General features: G+C 52.1%; 2 pseudogenes; one reads left to right on the plus strand and one right to left on the minus strand.

The window, feature by feature from the left end:
* LOC137464036 (zinc finger protein 208-like) overlaps positions 1-18,981 on the minus strand; it is a 1,110,012-nt pseudogene that overhangs the window by 90,019 nt on the left and 1,001,012 nt on the right.
* The window catches only part of LOC137464035 (zinc finger protein 850-like), a 1,110,255-nt pseudogene that overhangs the window by 81,600 nt on the left and 1,009,674 nt on the right, over positions 1-18,981 (plus strand).

Genomic DNA, 18,981 nt, shown 5'->3' on the forward strand with positions numbered 1-18,981 from the left:
CACCCTGTGCCAGGAAGGTGGACAGAGCTCCAGCCAGAGCTCAGAGCTGGTGGTCCATTAGCAGCCTCATGACAGGGAGAGGCCCTACGAGTGCTTAGAGTGTGGGAAGAGCTTCAGGAGGAGTTTCAACCTGATCTGCCACCAGAGGATCCACACTGGGGAACGGCCCTACGAGTGCTTGGAATGTGGGAAGGGCTTCAGCCACAGGTCCGACCTGATTGTCCACCAGAGGTTCCACACTGGGGAGAGGCCCTACGAGTGTCCCCAGTGTGGGAAGAGGTTCCACACCAGCTCCCATCTTGTGCATCAGCGGATTCACACCGAGGAGAGGCCGTTCCGCTGCCCCCACTGCGGGATGGGCTTCAAGCACAACTCTACCCTCGTCACCCACTGGCGCATCCACACCGGGGAGAGGCACTACGAGGGTCCCCAGTGTGGGAAGAGCTTCTCAGACCGCTCGTTCTTTACCCGACACCAGCGGAGGCACCGGTAAGGGAAGCCCTGCGAGTGCCCCGAGTGCGGGAAGAGCTTCGTGCGCTGCTCCAGCTCCATCCCCATCAGAGGACCCACATTGGGCAGAGCCCTGGTGACCCACATTTCCTCTGATACACAGAGGGAAGTGGCTGGTGTTCCTTTTATTTTGTCTCTAATTATCTTTTATCTTCCTCCCTTCAAAATACAGAAATCTGGGGTAAAAATCAACAAATTCATCAAAGGCATCTAAAGCCTCACATTTTACTTGTGTTTTGGGGAATCTTGGATTCTGGGAGACCTCTGGGAGGATATGGGGGCGGTTGGAGGTATTTGGTTCAGTGGTCTTTATTTCTTTATTTCACCACCCCAGACCACAACAGTGTCCCTTGGGACCAAGAGGCCATTGTGACACCGTGGGACCAAGGAGAGCATTGCTGCCCTGCCAGACCTCATGGAACCAAGGATCCATGGTGACACTGCCAGGCCTAAGGATCCAAGGACTTTGTGACACCAAGGGGTCCCATGGAAGCAAAGGGACATTGTGGCAGTGGGAGGCCTCATGGAACCATGGAGACCATTGGGACACTCTGGGGCCTCATGGAACTGTGGTGACACCAAGTTGGCTGGGAGTGCTGATCTGCTGGAGGGTAGGAGGGCTCTGCACAGGGCCCTGGACAGGCTGGATCCAGGGCCCAAACCCAACAAGGTGAGGTTTAACAAGTCCAAGTGCCAGGTCCTGCACTTTGGAGACAACAACCCCTGCAGAGCTACAGGCTGGGGACAGAGTGGCTGGACAGCAGCCAGGCAGAAAGGGACCTGCAGGGACTGATGGACAGCAGGGTGGACATGAGCCAGCAGTGTGCCCAGGTGGCCCAGAAGGCCCATGGCTCCTGGCCTGGATCAAGAACTGTATTGTCTTGAACCAACCCAAAATTCACCCCCAAATCCCAGTAAAGGGTGCAGCTTTCGATCTCTTTGTTTAGTTTCTTTATTTTCACCCCAGTTTTCGTTGATGCCACCAGAAGAATTAACTGGACAGAGCAGGTGAGATTTTGGGCGGAGTATAGTCAACAAATCACTTCTTCCCAATGAATTACAGGTATAGATCAGAGTCCTGATAGATGTTCCTGCCCCTGTGTTCATCCAGGTGCCTAGAGAGATCAAGGAGGATGTGGAGACCATCAGCCAGCTGTCTTCTCAGCAGGGATCACTGGGAATGTGGGTCACCAGGGCTCTGAACAATGTGGGTCCTCTGATGGGGGATGTAGTTGGAGCAGTGCAAAAAGCTCTTACTGCAGCTGGGGCACTCGCAGGGCTTCCTTACCGGTGCCTCCATTGGTGTCTGGTCACGTGAGAGCTCCTGGAGAAGCTCTTCCCACACTGGGGACACTCGTAGGGCCTCTCCCCAGTGTGGATGCGCCAGTGCCTGACAAGGTGGGAGTTGAGCTTGAAGCCCATCCCGCAGTTGGAGCAGCGGAAGGGCCTCTCCTCGGTGTGAATCCGCTTATGCTTGAGGAGACTGCAGCTGGTGTGAAACCTCTTTTGACACTTGGGACACTCGTAGGGCCTCTCCCCGCTGTGCATCTTCAGGTGGGCAATCAGGCTTGACCTGTATCTAAAGGCCTTCCCACACTCGTCACACGCGTAGGGCTTCTCCCCAGTGTGGATCCTCTGGTGGACAATCAGGTCGGACCTATCTCTGAAGCCCTTCCCACACTCCCCACACTCGTAGGGCCTCTCCCCACTGTGGATCCTCTGGTGACGGACCAGGTTGTAGCTCCACCTGAAGCTCTTCCCACACTCCAAGCACTCGTAGGGCTTCTCCCTGTCATGAGGCTGCTCATGGACCACCAGCTCTAAGCTCTGGCTGGAGGTCTGTCCACCTGCCTGGCCCAGGGTGGGTCTTTCCTCCTCAGATCCCCGTGATCTGCGTTTGCAGCCCCTCCTCGTGCGGCATCTCCAGGGCTTTTCCTCCCCGTTGGGTTTCTGCGCCATGGAGCCGCTCAAAACGGCCGCTGCCACGAGGTTTTGCCGTGGGGATTTGTCCTCCCTGCTCTCCATCCTCAGCTCCTGCTCTGGGGGAGGAAGGACAAGGAGAGGATGGGATTTGCCTCCGTGCCACAGGGAAGGGCAAGGAGATCCCCCCAGTGCGTCCCCGGCAGGACGGCATTGGCAGAGAGGTTGTCCTGCAACCAGGGGCTGTGCTGAGCTGAGAGATGGAGCAGGAGAGAGGGGGAAAGGGGCAGTGATTTCCTCCTCACCTGCCTGGGTTTCCAGGGGCTCCTTCCCCTTCCTCGTAGCCTTCTCCTCCATCTGGCAAAAGTCTGGGAATGGGAAATTCTGTTTTGGGAGGAAAACAAGGGATGAGCACATTGAGTTTTGTACGGTTTTGAAGGCAAACCAGGGGAGAGTCTTAGCCAGAATGACAATTGAATAAAAAAAATCAATATCAAGGCAATGATACAGAAACACTGGCTTAATCTGACAGAGTCAGGATTTAACCTGACACCCCGTTGGTCAGGGTGGTGGTAGCCGTCTGATGAAATGGAGGCTCCAGCCCTGTTGGAGTGATGATCGTGATTCTGTCAAAGCTGTGATCCTGCAGAAGGGATCACCTGATGGGTCTTGCTCGGAAGGTCCAGTGGTGGTTACGGAGCTCTTGTCCTCTGGGAATCCAGTAGGCAAGGTGGTCCTGGTGTTGCAAGGGTGAGATTATATCCAGGTAGGAATGCTTGGTTCCTCCCCCTGGGCGGAGCATCCCACAATGGGATGATGTAATTTTATCAGTCCTGCAGTGGCACTCAATGGCCCATTAACAGAAGATAGCCCCTGGAGGGCGTTATCAGGGCTGAGCCATGGAAGAGATAAAGAACACTGCCCCACCTGTTTATCACAGTTTATGAAGATGGTGACTGAAAACATACTTTGGGTTACATCTTACATTGCACCCTGAAACAGTGAGGCAATCCCTGCTCGGGGTGGGGGGTGAACACCACCCCCCTTTCCCAAACTGGCTCAGGTCTAAAACCCCCACCCTGGGAAGGCCACGCACACAGGGGACAATGTCACACTTGCCCCACCTCAGGGGAGGTCTCTGTCCCTGTCACTCCCTTGCTCTCCCCCCTTTTCTCTTTCTTCCATCTCTCTCTCTCTACCTCACATTTACTGTTCAATAAAATCCACTTGGGATTTGGCCTCGTTAACACCTTAATTGGGGCAGAGGCACCTCTCTAACAATTTTATTAACCAGATTGAGACATTATTTTGGTGCAGTGAGTTCAGGGCACTGATGTCTGACCCCAAGTGCCTTTGACAAGAGCATGGTTTCCTCCTCTCAGGAGGTTCTGGCTCTTTCTGGAGGAACTCTTGAGCACCTGGAGGCAGCTTCTTCTGTGCGATTTTTGGGAGAACTTATGAGGAAAATGGCTGCTGTGGGTGGCCAGTGTAAAGAAAATATTTTGTTGTCCTTCCTAGAAAAGTTTGTTAAAATCACTGGAGGAAAAGGAGCAAATGATGCCAGCAAGACTGACAAGGATCATTCACCACAAGCTGAGGAACACAAGGCTGCCAAAAGTCCTAGTGATTTATTAAAGAAATATGGATATTGATCAAGTACCTATATCCAACTGTGACGGGCAAAAACTATCTAACCGTTTAAAGTTAGAAAGTGTATGTTTATTACAATGCCAGGCAGCGTGCAGAATAGCTCTCAAATACACACTGCACCTTTCAAATAATTACAGAGTCCTTTTATCCATACAAGTATTGAATACCCAAAATGCAAATACATATTCATAAATTTGGTACATCCCATTCCTTACTTCATAAGCTAATCATTTCAAAAGCTATTAAGCATGCTTAATATTAAGCATGCTTAATAGCTTAATATTAATATTAAGTAGTTTGTTCCTTGAAATGGGTCGGTGGTCCCTTCATGGGGAGGGGTCCCAAAATGAGGAAGTAAATGAAGTCTTCCTCATTCTGACCTTTCTACCTTTTCAATGCAAATATTTCAATGCAAATATGACAAATGAACCTTGGTAGAGCTCCCATTCCCTGTCTTCAATTGGTTTCACAACAGAGGAGGCCCACAACTGTCTTATGTTCCTAAAAGCTATTTGTCAGTTTCTATATTCTTCATTATAAACCCAGCTAACTAAACATCGTGTTGACAAGCAATCAATTATTAGTTAACTACTAACTGTTAACTTCATCAAGGCCTACTCATTTGTTTTAATTAACTCTAGTAAGGCTTATCTCTAACTAAAATCTTAGCTCCTCTAAAATCTCTAAATCCCTTAAAGTTTATGTTTCACTAGAAGAAGCCCAGCTCAAGTAGTTAAATTCCCAAATAACTCCCAAATTCACAGGCTTGTGAGCTTTGCCAAATGTGAGAATCATTTTTTCTTCATCCCTGTCACCTTTGTGACAGCTACACAGAGCTTTCCCTTCCTTTTAATAATCTGTATTGGGCCAAATTTTCACTTTTATCAAAACCTGCCAGCAGCAGAGCTGAAGCTGTGCAGGAAACCATGAAATTTGGAATTGCCACATTATTGCTACTATTGTCAGTTTATTCATGTTTGGGATTTGTTTGCCTTTCCATCACAAGTGACATGTGGGAAGAGCAAATATTCCTCAAGGCATTTTATGCAGGGTGAAGTTTGATTTCTGCCGAGTTTGTTTTGTCCAGTGCCCAGGGGATGCTTGAGGTGTCTCTGTGCCTCTTGTCCTGGCAGATGCTTGGGAGGAGCTTGGGGGGTTGTCCCTGTCCCTGTCACCCCAGGCCATTCCCCAAGCGGTGTCCCTGTCCCTCTCACCCCAGGCCATTCCCCAGGGGGTCTCCATCTCTCCATCGTTCTCACCCCAGGGAATGCCTGGGAGGGTCTCCCTACCTCTCACCCCTGTGCCAGGGGAGTGCTCAAGGGAGTCTCTGTCCCTCTCAGCCCAGGGGGTGCTCGGGAGTTGAAACAGGGTATTTTACAGGGTAAATTTAACAGGGTAGAAATCCATGTGTATTTAGGTGAAATGTGCTGCCAGCCTAGGTAAAATACGCTGTTTAGTCTGCTAGCTCTGCTGCTGAAACGTGGATGAAAAATCGATCCCCACAAATCCCGTACGGAGCTGTAGAGACTGTGTGTTTATTGCAGCGCTGGACGCATGTGGGGATCGTTCCCCTTCAAAGGGCATGCACTCCCCTGTGTAAGAGACGGTCCCAAGTTCCCCTCATTTTTGCCTCATGTTTGCCACAATGGCAGAGACTGAGATCCTGGAGACCCCGATCGGAGTTCTGGCTTGGAGAGATGGATAATTATTTTTGCAGGTGTATTTGCTGTATCACCATGGACCACTGCTTTGAGCAGGGCCTGGCAAGGAGCGGCTTGTTGTACGTGCTTACACCTGCTTCACAATACCTGCTCAACCCACGAATTTTCCCACCTCTTGGCCAAATGAACTTTCTGGGGTAACTCTGGTGATCTCCCACGGAAGACCCCTCATCTGCCTCATGACCACTGTGACGGACGGAGATTGAAGCCCCTCCCAAAGACTGAGACTCAGACCCCTACCACAGGGAGGAGGGCTGGCCTGATCAATGTGAGATGTTTGCCCAGGTGTGGTCGATGGACCAAGAAGACAATGGCTCTCGCTCACTGCGGATAACATGAGCTGTTCCTCTTTGGTGGCTTCAATGGGCATTCATTGTCTTCTCCCCGTCCCCCCCTTCCACAGAGGACTATAAATGACCCCTGAGATAATCAAGATTTTGAGATTCTCCCTGATGTGACATGGCTCCTTGGGAGCCGCTGCAGGAGCAGCACCCTGGGAGCCTCGGGAATGCCCCTCTGGGATCCACGGCACACACTCCCAGGGGCTGGAATTCCAGTTCCCAGCCAGGAAAAGATGTTCCTGCCCTTGAAGGCAAAGCTCTTAACAAGGAGCCAGAAGCCAAGTGGAGCAAGATCCTACAGTGACATTTCACTGCCAGCCTTCATAACTTCACCCATAGTTCTTGTAGCTCATGGATTAGGAATGAAATCAGGGCAGGGCCTTTGGTGGGAGCTGCCCTGGATCAAGGGAGACACTGAGAGAGACACAGAGCAGGCAAAGAGAGGCAGGAAAGAAAAGAGGACACGAACACTGAGAAGGTGGCACTCTGAAAACAGAACTGCAACTGACTGAAAAGGAATGGGATGGAAAGAAATAATTTTGTGACTTGTATTTCCAATCAAAATACAATTTCCTCCCTTTCTCACAAACCTCCTCTCGCTGTCATTCAGCAGGGCTGTCAGAACGTTCTTCATTCTGAATGGATGTTCCACGCAGCAGTCACAAAGAAACAGGGAATAGGGACTTTCCTGCTCGTGGGGAGTTTGACATCCTCAGCTGAGGAGAGTAGAAGGCACCAGAAGGAAAGGACAGCTGGGCTTCACCCTTCCTCAGGAAAGAGGCGGGGAAAAATCTCTCATCACGTCTGCACCTGCTCCCACAGGGATGTGAAGGCTGATCCCAGAGCCCCAAGGGTCACATTCAGGGCTGCCCATAGGGAATGCTCGCCTGGTATTGAGGGGCAGCGTGGGAGCACCTGGATCTTGGAGAACCCAGCTGCCCCCCATGTTTGGAGGTGCCTGAGGAGGGCTGGGACGATTCCAGGGACATCCTGCAGTGACATCCTGCCTGTTCCGCTCTGCGTGCGCTCAGTCCCAAACCTGACCCTGATCCTGGTCTCAATCTCACTCCACATTTAGACACACTCACAGTTCTGTATTTAATCTCATCCCAGAGGCAGAATTATCTAGCCTCAGACCCAATCCCAACCCCAGCCCTAAAGCCAATCCCATGACTAGCCTTAACCCCAATCCCAGCTCTAATCCAAATCTCAGTCCCAACTCCAAACCCAGCCCCAATTCCACCCTCTTCCTAAATTCTCATCCCAAATCAAATCCCAGGTTCAGCCTTTCTGGGCGTTTGGCGATGTCTCTGTCCCTCTGACCCCGATGACATTTGGGCGGGGTCACACCAGGGCTGAGAGGGGCAGAGAACCCCCCACCTCCCCAGGGATGAGAAGGTTGGAGAGCCCCCCTGCCCTGAGCACCCTGAGAGGTGAGAGGGACACAGAGCCCCTGGTCCCCAGCCCTGCACAAGCATTCCCTGAGGCCAGAGGGGTGAAGACCCCCCGAGCATCCCCCAGGGCAAGGGGACAAAGACCCCCGAGCACTCCCAGGGCTGAGAGGGACAGAGACTGCCCCGAGCAACTCCTGGCAAAGGGTGAGCGGGAGGGAGACCCCCCAGACATTCCCTGGGGTGAGAACAATGGAGACCCCTGGAGAATGGCCTGGGGTGACAGGGACAGGGACACCCCCTGGGGAATGGCCTGGAGTGACAGGGACAGGGACACCGCTTGGGGAATGGCCTGGGGTGACAGGGACAGGGACACCCCCTGGGGAATGGTCTGAGGTCAGAGAGGGACATCCCCTGGGGAATGGCTTTGGGTGACAGGGACAGACCCTGGGGAATGGCCTGGGGTAAAAGGGACAGGGACAATCCCCCCAAGCCCCTCCCAAGCATCCTCCAGGGTGAGAGGCACAGACTGCCCTGGAGCATCCCTTCGGCACCAGACAAAATAATCTCAGCAGAAATCAAACTTAACTCTGCATAAAATACTTTGATGAATATTTGATATTCCCACAAGTCACTTGTGATGGAAACGCAAACAAATCCCAAACATGAACAAACCGACAATAGAAGCAATTCTGTGGCAATTCCAAATTTCATTGGTTCCTGCACAGCTCCAGCTCAGCTACTGGCAGGTTCCGATAAAAGAAAAGTGGAAATTCGGCCCAATACAGATTATTAAAGGTAAGGGAAAGCTCAGTCTACCTGTCACAAAGGTGACAGGGACGAAGAGAAAAATGATTCTCACATTTGGCTGTTGTAGATGCAGGCAAACCCAATAGGAAGAATGAAGATGTCTAACTCCAGTTCAGAAGGCTGAATGATTTCTTTATTATAATTATGCTATAATGCATTAATATACTATATAAAAGAGGATACTAAAAGTACATGCTACTTTCTCTAACTATCATATCTAACTAACTCATTTGGCAAAGCCCCCAAGCCTGTGAATTTGGGACTTATTGGGGAATTTAGCTATTTGAGCTGGGCTTCTTGTACAACTTCGTGCAGCCTTGGGTTCCTCACCTTGGGGTGAATGATCCTTGTCAGTCTTGCTGGTATCATTTGCTTCCTTTCCTCCAGTGATTTTAACAAACATTTCTAGGAAGGAAAACAAAATATTTTCTTTACACTGGCCACCCACAACAGCCATTTTCCTCATAAGTTCTCCCAAAAGTCACACTGAAGAAGCTGCATTGAAGTTTCCAAGAGTTCCTCCAGAAAGAGCCAGAACCTCCTGAGAGGAGGGAACCATGCTGTTGTCAAAGGCACTTGGGGTCAGACAACAGCGCCCTGAACTCACTGCGCCAAAATAATGTCTCAATCTGGTTAATAAAATTGTTAGAGAGGTGCCTCTGCCACAATTAAGGTGCTAACGAGACCAAATCCCAAGTGGATTTTATTGAACAGTAAATGTGAGGTAGAGGGAGAGATGGAAGAAAGAGAAAGGGGGGGAGAGCAAGGGAGTGACATGGACAGAGACCTCCCCTGAGGTGGGGCAAGTGTGACATTGTCCCCTGTGTGCGTGGCCTTCCCAGGGTGGGGGTTTTACACCTGAGCCAATTTGGAAAGGGGGGTGGTGTTCACCCCCCCACCCCGAGCGGGGATTGCCTCACTGTTTCAGGGTGCAATGTAAGATGTAACCCAAAGTATGTTTTCAGTCACCATCTTCATAAACTGTGATAAACAGGTGGGGCAGTGTTCTTTATCTCTTCCATGGCTCAGCCCTGATAACGCCCTCCAGGGGCTATCTTCTGTTAATGGGCCATTGAGTGCCACTGCAGGACTGATAAAATTACATCATCCCATTGTGGGATGCTCCGCCCAGGGGGAGGAACCAAGCATTCCTACCTGGATATAATCTCACCCTTGCAACACCAGGACCACCTTGCCTACTGAATTCACAGAGGACAATAGCCCCGTAACCACCACTGGACCTTCAGAGCAAGACCCATCAGGTGATCCCTTCTGCAGGATCACTGCTTTGACAGAATCACGTTCATCACTCCAACAGGGCTGGAGCCTCCATTTCATCAGACTGCTACCACCACCTGACCAACGGGGTGTCAGGTTAAATCCTAACTCTGTCAGATTAAGCCAGTGTTTCTGTATCATTGCCTTGATATTGATTTTTTTGTATTAAATTGTAATTCTGGCTTAGACTCTCCTCCTGGTTTGCCTTCAAACCAGTACAAAACTCCTTGTGCTCATCCCTTGTTTTGCTCCCAAAACAGAATTTTCCTTCTCCAAACCATTGCGAAATGGAGGAGAAGGCTGCAAGGAAGGGGAAGGAGCCCCTGGAAACCCAGGCAGGTGAGGAGGAAGTCACTGTCCCTTTCCCCCCCTCTCCTGCTCCATCTCCCAGCCTAGCACGGCCCCCGACTACAGGACAACCTCTCTGCCAATGCCATCCTGCCGGGGACGCACTGGGGGGATCTCCTTCCCCTTCCCTATGGCACAGAGGCAAATCCCATCCTCTCCTTGTCCTTCCTCCCCCAGACAAGGAGCTGAAGATGGAGACCAGGACGGACAAATCCCCACGGCAGCACCTCGTGGCAGAGGCCGTTTTGACCGGCTCCATGGTGCAGGAATCAAACGGGGAGGAAAAGCCCTGGGGATCCCACAGGAGGAGGAGCTGCAAACACAGATCAGGGTGCTCTGAGGAGGAAAGACCCACCCTGTGCCAGGAAGGTGGACAGAGCTTTAGCCAGAGCTTGGAGCTGGTGGTGCATGAGCAGCTTCACCATGGGGAGAAGCCCTACAAGTGCTTGGAGTGTGGGAAGAGCTTCAGGCAGAGCAACAACCTGATCTGCCACCAGATGATCCACACCCGGGAATGGCCGTATGAGTGTGGGCAGTGTGGGAAGGGTTTCAGCTACAGATCCAACCTCATCATCCAACAACGCATCCACACTGGGGAGAGGCCCTATGAGTGTGGGGAATGTGGGAAGAGTTTCAGCCGAAGGTCCCACTTGATCCGCCACCAGAGGATCCACACCGGGGAAAGGCCATACAAATGTGGGGAATGTGGGAAGAGCTTCAGCCGAAGGTCCCACTTGATCTGCCACCAGAGGATCCACACTGGAGAAAGGCCATACAAGTGTGGGGAATGTGGGAAGGGCTTCAGCCAGAGGTCCCAACTGATCATCCACCAAATGATCCACACTGGGGAGAGGCCCTACGAATGTCCCAACTGTCAGAAGAGCTTTCAGACCAGATCCATTCTTCTCAAGCACCAGTGGATTCACACCAGGGAGAGGCCCTTCCGCTGCCCCCACTGCAGGAAGGGCTTCAAGCAAAACTCCCATCTCATCAGGCACCAGCACATCCACTCCAGGGAGAGGCCCTACACGTGTCCCCAGTGTGGGAAGAGCTTCTCCAGGAGCTCTCACTTGACCAGACACCAACGGAGGCACCAGTAAGGGAAGCCCTACAAATGCCCTAGCTCCAGGAAGAGCTTTGTGCACTGCTCCAGCTCCATCCCCCATGGGAGAACGCATGTTGGGAAGAGCTCTGGTGATCCATGTTCCCTGTGATCCATGCTGGGAATAGATCTTTCCCTTTTCCTGCCCCTGCCAATGACATGGTGTGGGATTGAAGAACATGAGGGTCTGTCCATGGCCCTATCATTACATGCACTCCCACCTCAGGTCATTGCCAGGGGCAGGAAAGGGACTCTTTCTCTCTCTCTCTGACCCTGAGGAGAAGGGTGTCCTTTCCAGGGAGGCGGAAATACATGGCCAGGAAGAGCCAGTCAGTTGTGATGTAGCTTTCCTTGTAAATAATTTTTCTTATCCCTTCTGCTATCAGCATTTTTCTGGTCCTGTTTGTTCTTTGTCTCGTTGCTGTTCCCAGTAAATTGTTCTCCTCCCAGCCCGGGATCTTTGCCTTTTGTGCTTTCCATTGGAGGCCGGAGGGCAGCGAGGGGCAGTGTGGTTTTAGCAGGAGCAGGAAATTGGGGAATCGCATTCCTGAACCCCAGCCCTTGGAAACCAAGCACCCAGCTGGTCCCAGCCCTGGTGGCCATGGACACAGCCTTGGGAGTGGATCCCTGGCTGGGGCTGTGAGAACCTCTTCACTCTGGTGCCCAGGGACAGGAGTGGAGGGAGTGGCTGCAGCTGAGTCGGGGCAGGCTTGGGTTGGATCTCAGGAAAAGGTTTTTGGCCAGAGGCTGCTGGGGCACTGCCCAGGCTCCCCAGGGAAGGGTCACAGCTCCAGGGCTCTCTGAGCTCCAGCAGCGTTTGGACACCGCTGCCAGGCTCAGGCTGGCATTGTTGGGGTGTCCTGTGCAGGGCCAGCAGTTGGACTCGAGGATCCTGATGGGCCCCTCCCAGCTCAGCCAGTTCTGTGGTTCTGGGATCCCATGGCCCTGGGGATGGGACTGCCAATGGTTGCCATGGCAACGGGCTCTGACTCCAGGCCTGAGCTGGTGTTCATGGCAACCACCCCTGGCATGGGATCTCCATGGAGCTGCCCAGGGACTGACCATAGCAACAGGGGCTGGTGATGGTTGCCATGGAAACTGACCATAGCAACAGGGGCTGGTGATGGTTGCCATGGAAACTGACCAAAGCAACAGGGGGTGGTGATGGTTGCCATGGAAATTGACCAAAGCAACAGGGGCTGGTGATGGTTGTCATGGAAACTGACCATAGCAACAGGGGCTGGTGATGGTTGCCATGGAAACTGACCATAGCAACAGGGGCTGGTGATGGTTGCCATGGAAACAGAGTATGGCAACAGGGGCTGGTGATGGTTGCCATGGAAACTGACCACAGCAACAGGGGCTGGTGATGGTTGCCATGGAAACTGACCACAGCAACAGGGGTTCCTGGTGATGGTTGCCTGCTAAGGCTCAGATTTGTCACAGGCACTCAGAGGGGTTCCATGGAGAATTTCCAAGAGTCTCCAGGCTGTTCAAGAGCTGGAATGTCACAGGCAGAGACAGGGGCTCCATGGAGACCTCCCAGGGGTTTCTGGGGATGGTAAAGAGCCGTGTGGTCAGAGGCAATCACAGCCATCCCATGGTGACATCCCAGGGGACATTGGGCTGCAAAGGCACCGATCTGTCACAGGCACTCACGGGGGCTCCACAGTGACATCCCAGGAGTCCCCAGGCTGACAAAGAGCCGGGATGTCACGGGCACTCACAGGGGTTCCTGTCATGGGCAGAGTGGGAGCTTCAGGCAAAAGCTTTATTTCCTTACTGGAGAAACTCCTGCTGAGTCATGAGGTGGAGAAATGTCCCCCAACAGCCACCATAGATCCTGAAACCCCTGCAGCACCCCAGAATTCTAGACTTCTAGAATTCCTTCTAATAGAAGAGACTGGCAGCGGCTGGATCCCATCCTGACCCTGCAGATTGGACAGGTGGAATTGAACCTTAATGCAATTTGTCCCAAAAGATTAATGATGTAATACCAGATAAATCTGTATAAATACAGCTATGATTGATTCTGATCATTATTAGATAAAACGGTCTATTTACAACACAGAATAAAATTTAAAAAATAGTTATTTACTCCTAAATATAGGAGCTATACCAATTATAGACTATTCTGCTCTAGGAAGCAATTTTGAAGTCACCAGGGCCTTGCTGGAGTGGTTTGAGCCCACCGCAGGCAGAGCCTCCTGCTCCAGCAGGAACTGCCTTTCCTGTGCCAGGAGCAGGGCAGGTCCCGCTGCAGGAAAAGCCCCAGGCCAGCCCCAGCACAGGGAAGGCCTCGGGCACAAGGGCAGAGTGCCGTGCTGGGAGCTGTGCCAGGGAGAGCCTGAGGCACCAAAGGCGCCTTGGCAGCAGCAGCTGCTTGCAGGGCATGGCCAGAAGCCTCCCTTGGCAAGCCGGCCTGGTGGCCACCACTGCAATGTCACTGTTGAGTAAGAAATGTCACAGGCTCATCAGAAGGCTGATTGGCATAATGTGCCATATGTTTGGAACTGCTCCTTTTTATATGCTGCTCCGATCCAGGTTGATAAAATCCCAGTGGCACATATCAGAGGTTGGTTAGGGAAGACAGTGTGGATCAACTCTGCCTCGAGTACAGACAAACCCATTTGTGGGATTGTCTTTGCTCAGGGACCAGGTTGTACATGGTGAATAATGCAGAAATAGGGAAGAACACGATGTGTACCTCAGGGAGATCTCATATGCAAATATCACTGTTTGTTGGATGTTACTGCCACTGTCTGTACATTAAACCACACCGACATGAGACAGAAGGAAATGTGTAAGTGTCGAAGGTTTGTGCAAGTGATATAGAAGGAAATGTGTGTCAAAGGTTTGAGCAAGAGAGATGGAAGGAAATGTGTCTGAGTAAGTGAAAGATGGAAGTTTTTACTTGATGAAGTTTTTACATGATGTTTGGTAGTATGTTGATGATATGGAGATAAGGGGTGGAATGTCCTCGGGTGACATTATGGTGCTTGCATCCCCAATCGTGTGTTCTGTTTATGCTTGATGTTATGTTCTGTGCCTTCAGGACTGGCTCCGAAAAGTGAAGGTTGGTTTTGTCTTGTTTCCAGCCGGCTCACCTCTCCCCAAAGTCTGTGTCTAGGAGAGGCTAGGGCTTGCTGGCTTTCTTGCTGGCTTGCTGGCTTGCTTGCTTTCACTTTGCTCTTGCTCCTGCTTTTTGCTTTTGCCCTTGCTTTTGCTTATTAGTTAGTTTAGCTAGGCAATCCAATTTTTTCCCTGGACTGTTTTTTTTTCTTTCCCTTTCCTGAATACCATTTGAACCTGCTCAGGACTGGGACATGGGAGACACCAAGACACACCGAGAGCCAGCATTTTGTGACCTGCAGCAGCCATCTCCAGCACCGGAGACCGATAACAGGGCAACCACTCCCAGCAGAGACTTTCTGAATTTGTCACCTCTTCAGAGCGTAGAAAGACTTTTTGTCATCTGGTGCTGTTCATTTTTTGTGCTGGGGAGTGCTTTGCCTGCTCAATAAACAGGTTGTTTCCACTACTCTCTGAGGAAATTCTTCCTGAACCAGGTGGGGGAGGGGCGGTGGGGGGTTTGCTTTCTGGGGGCTCCTTCTGGAGGTTTTCTCCCAAATTTGCCCAAAACCAGGACACATTACTACATCAGCGGGCTGTTCGTTGGTGAGATCCAGCAGGGCCCTGTTCAGCCTGTGCTCAGCAAACTGACTGGCCATGAGCCACTGGTGGATGTACTTCACCATGGCAGGCACCTGGAGAAGGCACAGGGAGACTTGGAAAGCTGCCAGAGGGAGGAATGTCCCCAGCTTCCCCAGAGAAGTGCTTCCCTTCCCACCACACTGCCATGGCCTCAAAGGCTTCCAGTGAGCAGTAGCCATGGCTTGGGAGGCCAACCAGTTCCTGGGAGGATCAAACCCTGGCCACAGGCTGCTTACTTGCTTTGGATTGCAAAACCCCTCCTCTACGAGCATATCCAGCAGGGCAGCACAGGTCTCCTGTGCAGGGCCAGCTCCAGGGCCCTCTTCCTCTTCCTCCACCCAGGACAGCTTGGGCACTCTCGGGGGTCTCTGCTCCATGTCAGTGACTGGATTTGTGGCTACTTGCAGGAGAGATGCCTCGGAAAAGCTCCGAGTCAGCAAGGCCTGCAGTCGTGCCTGGAAGGCACCTTCAAGAGAGAAGCCTCAGGAAGGCTACAGGACAGCAAGTCCTGCACTCTGGTCTTGAGGGCTCCTGCCACAAGGACAGGAGACTCCTGTCAAGGATTGTGGTCAGGCCTCGAGGGCACTGGTGGCAGGGATGGGAGATGCCTCTGGGGCACCAAGTCCCACGGTCTGCCCTTGAGGACACCTGCAGGAGAGAAGCCTCGGGGACGCCATAGGTCACCAAGTCCTGTGGTCTGGCCTCGAGGTCAGCTGCAGGAATGACGCCTCAGAAAATTTCCGGGTCAGACAGGAACGAGTGCGCTGTGCGGGGGCTCCTCACGGCACCGCTCTGTCTCGTCCTGTCCCGTCGCGTGCTCCGAGCACTGTGGCGTGGTCTTGTCACCGCCAGCTCCTATGTCAGCCTGTGTCACAAAGGGCCCTTGGACACGCTGTCCCGTTCCATGCCACGGTGACCGTGCTGCCCCATGTCACAAAGGGCCCCTGCACACACTGCCCCCTGCTCTGGGGCCGCCCCCAGCCCACCCAAAGTGGCTCAGGTTGGAAGGAATCCCTCACCCCAAGTGTCTAAGACAGCCCAACAGGATCTTTAGGAACGGCTCAAACCATCAGCAAATGCTGCCCTGCCCTGCAGGCTCAGGGCAGCAGAAGGAGCCCCCAGGGCTGCCGACGCAGCCGTGCTGGGAAGGGCACAGGGCCTTCACAGAAGCTGGCACGGCCTCCTTGGGACACGTCCCGGCTGGTGGCCATCCTAAACCCGCGGGTGTGACACAGACAAGGAACGTGTGGGCCAGGGCACGAATGCTGCTCTGACCCCTGGGGCCCGGGGAGCGCTGACATCAGCAGGTGTGGCAGGGTCCCTGCCCAAGCAGACCAGCCACTCCCCGAGCCCTGGCAGCACCGGTGCCCGTCTCCTGCCCCAGAGACCTGTGCCCGTGGGGGGCTTCTGTGCCAGAGGGAGCCAAAGCCCACGTGCATTGGGGGCTGCGCTCCTGCCTGCAGGGGCTGTTGGCAGGAGCACCTGGAGCAACGCTGGCAACACTTGGTCTCTGTCAGAAGCTCTTACTCCATGCTGAAATTATTTTCTCATTGAAGTTATTGCCTTCAGCACAAAAACACCTTAGTGGCGAAAGCACAGAAGAGTCTGGCAAGTAAGAATCCTCAATTCAGGAAAGCTTTACTTCCCATTGCTCAACTCAAGCAGTTCCAAAAAGTTGCAAACTTCCCAAATTAATTGGGATGGCCTGAGGAGGTGAAGATTTGGAATTTTGCTTCCCATCTCAAAGCAGCAACTCATTTGCCTTAACCTCATCCACTGAGGGTCACTTTACAGAACATAACACTACACAAAAAAGGGAAAAAACAAGGGCCATTCTTTCGTTTTCTATGAATGGATGATCATATCCTAATTCTCTTAAGAAATAAAAGCTCTCAAGAAATCAAAGTCCACTCAGTGGTAGAAAAGTGGCCAAAAGAAATGTGTAGATGGCAAAAGGGCTAATCCTCCTCCTGGTACAGATATTTGAGTGGCCAGTAAAGTACAGCTCTCCCCTCTTGTTCCCTGCAGGACAATCAGGACCATGAGGAGTAAAAGTCACAGATATTCCTTCTGGCCTCCATAACCAAAGCTGTGCCAAAGCACAGATGCTGCCTTCAAACTGACTCAAATTCCAGCCTAGACCTCTCACCTTCCAGACAACTCCTTCTCCAAAACCCCACCAGCACCAAGCCCCACAAACTCCTGCACAGAAGCCCTCAACACCCCGCCAGGAGCCCCAGCTGTCCCCGTTCCTCCGCAGAGCTTTCCCACCCTCCAGCAGACGCCCTGGTTCCCTGCAGGTGCCGTGGGATGGCACTCAGGAGGATCTGCTCCAAGGCCTTCCCCTGGAGCACGCTCAGGCTGCCAGGCCTATGGATCCTGGATCATCCTTCCCACCGAGCCTTCCTGTGCACGGCTGTTCCATTTGCACCTTTGCGCTCAGCTCGGACTTCTCCACTTCACCAGGAGTGCTGGGAAAGGATGGAGAGCAGCCTGGCAAGCTCTTTCTGCAGCTCCCTCTTTACCCTCGGGGAGGGAGAACATTCCACAGGAAAGCAACTGGTGCCACAAGGAGCGGGTGGCCTCAGGCACCTTTGGGGATGGAACAAGGCCTTGGTTTGACATAAGTAAGCACAAGCCATTCACATGAGTAAACAAGTAATTAGCACAGACATGCCTAAGTACTTAGCACCAGTTAGCATAACAAAAACCTGATGGCCTAACTTGACATGAGAGTGACCTGACAAAAAGCTTTAGACACAGTCTACCAGAAGAACTAAGGGCAAGTGTGGAATCAGCCCTGTGCAGGGAAGCCCTGAGGAAGAATTTGTGCTGCTTTGGGGCATCGAGACCGCTCCTGGCCAGGGCCTGGACATCAGCTTCAAGTATGGGAATCTGACACAATGTATTTCCAACCGCCTGCCTATGGAATCCCCTCAGCAGTGTAAAGATGGATGGTGATTTTGATACAACTCCTACATCAACCCACTGAAATTTATACATGGTGGAGAAACACTTTAGTGGGGTGCAGACCCCTGCCCTCCTGCCAGGTCAATAAAAGGGCTTTTGGCTGACAATGCATTTGTCTGCTGATTTGTTTGAATGAGGGAGACCCCTCAGGACTGCTGTATCCTGAGGGAACACCGTTGGCCTTGGCGTGTAGGCACCTGCACAAGCTTAAAATCAGCTGCCTCAGCTTCCAGGACCTCTCTTGGCCAGCATCCTGACGTGGATGCAGGACTGCTGTGAGGCACTGCTGGGACCCAGCGGGACAGGACCAGCTGTCTCGTGTCCACGTAGCACCCCTCACACAGCCAGGGCCATCCCGAAACCAGACAAACACTCACGTGTCAGCACAGGGGAGCAAGGAGCACTGGGCTCCTCTCAAGGTATCTCAAAGTTCGAGAATCCACCACAGCACTGGTAAATTTTTGGGGGGACCAAGGACTTTGAGTATCAAAAGGGAAACTCCAGTTTGTAGGGAGGGAAGTAAAATGCCTGGGACATGTGATTTGTCAAGGAAGCTGGCGGTTGAACCCTGAGAGAATTGCAGGGATAGCCTCACTCCCATGACCAAAAACTAAGAGAGAGAAGTCAGAAGGTTTTTAGGCCTGTTGGGATATTGCAGGCTATGGATTGAAGGATACACGCAGGCCATCAGGTTCTTGTATGAAAAGTTAGCAGAAGAAGAGATTAGGTGGGAAGAAGACAACAAGCAAATTTTGAAGCTTTAAAGCAAAAATTAGTCAGTGCAGCAGCACTGAGTCTTCCTGCCTTAGACAAACCCTTCTATCTGTTTGTGGATATAGAAAAAGGGGCAGCACATGGAGGGTTAGCCCAGGACCGGGGAGGATCCAGGAAACCAGTGGCCTGTTTATCAAAACTGCAAGACCCTGTCAGCTGGGCGTGGCCAACCTGCATTCAGGCAGTGGCAGCGAGAGCCCCACTCGTAGAAGAAAGCAAAAAATTAACCTTTGGAGGAAAACTGAAAATATATACCCCACACTCAGTAAGGAGTATCCTCAGCTAAAAGGCTGAGAAATGGCTCACTGATTCCCAAGTACTAAAATATGAAGCCATCTTAATAGATAATGGTTTAGAGCTAGTTGTGAGTAACCAACTCAACCCTGCCTAGCTTTAGATGGAAAACCAGGTGAGGAATTAATATATAATTGCCTAGAAGTTATAAACTATCA

The sequence above is a fragment of the Anomalospiza imberbis genome, chromosome 35, assembly GCF_031753505.1.
Source record: "Anomalospiza imberbis isolate Cuckoo-Finch-1a 21T00152 chromosome 35, ASM3175350v1, whole genome shotgun sequence".
Classification (NCBI taxonomy): domain Eukaryota; kingdom Metazoa; phylum Chordata; class Aves; order Passeriformes; family Viduidae; genus Anomalospiza; species Anomalospiza imberbis.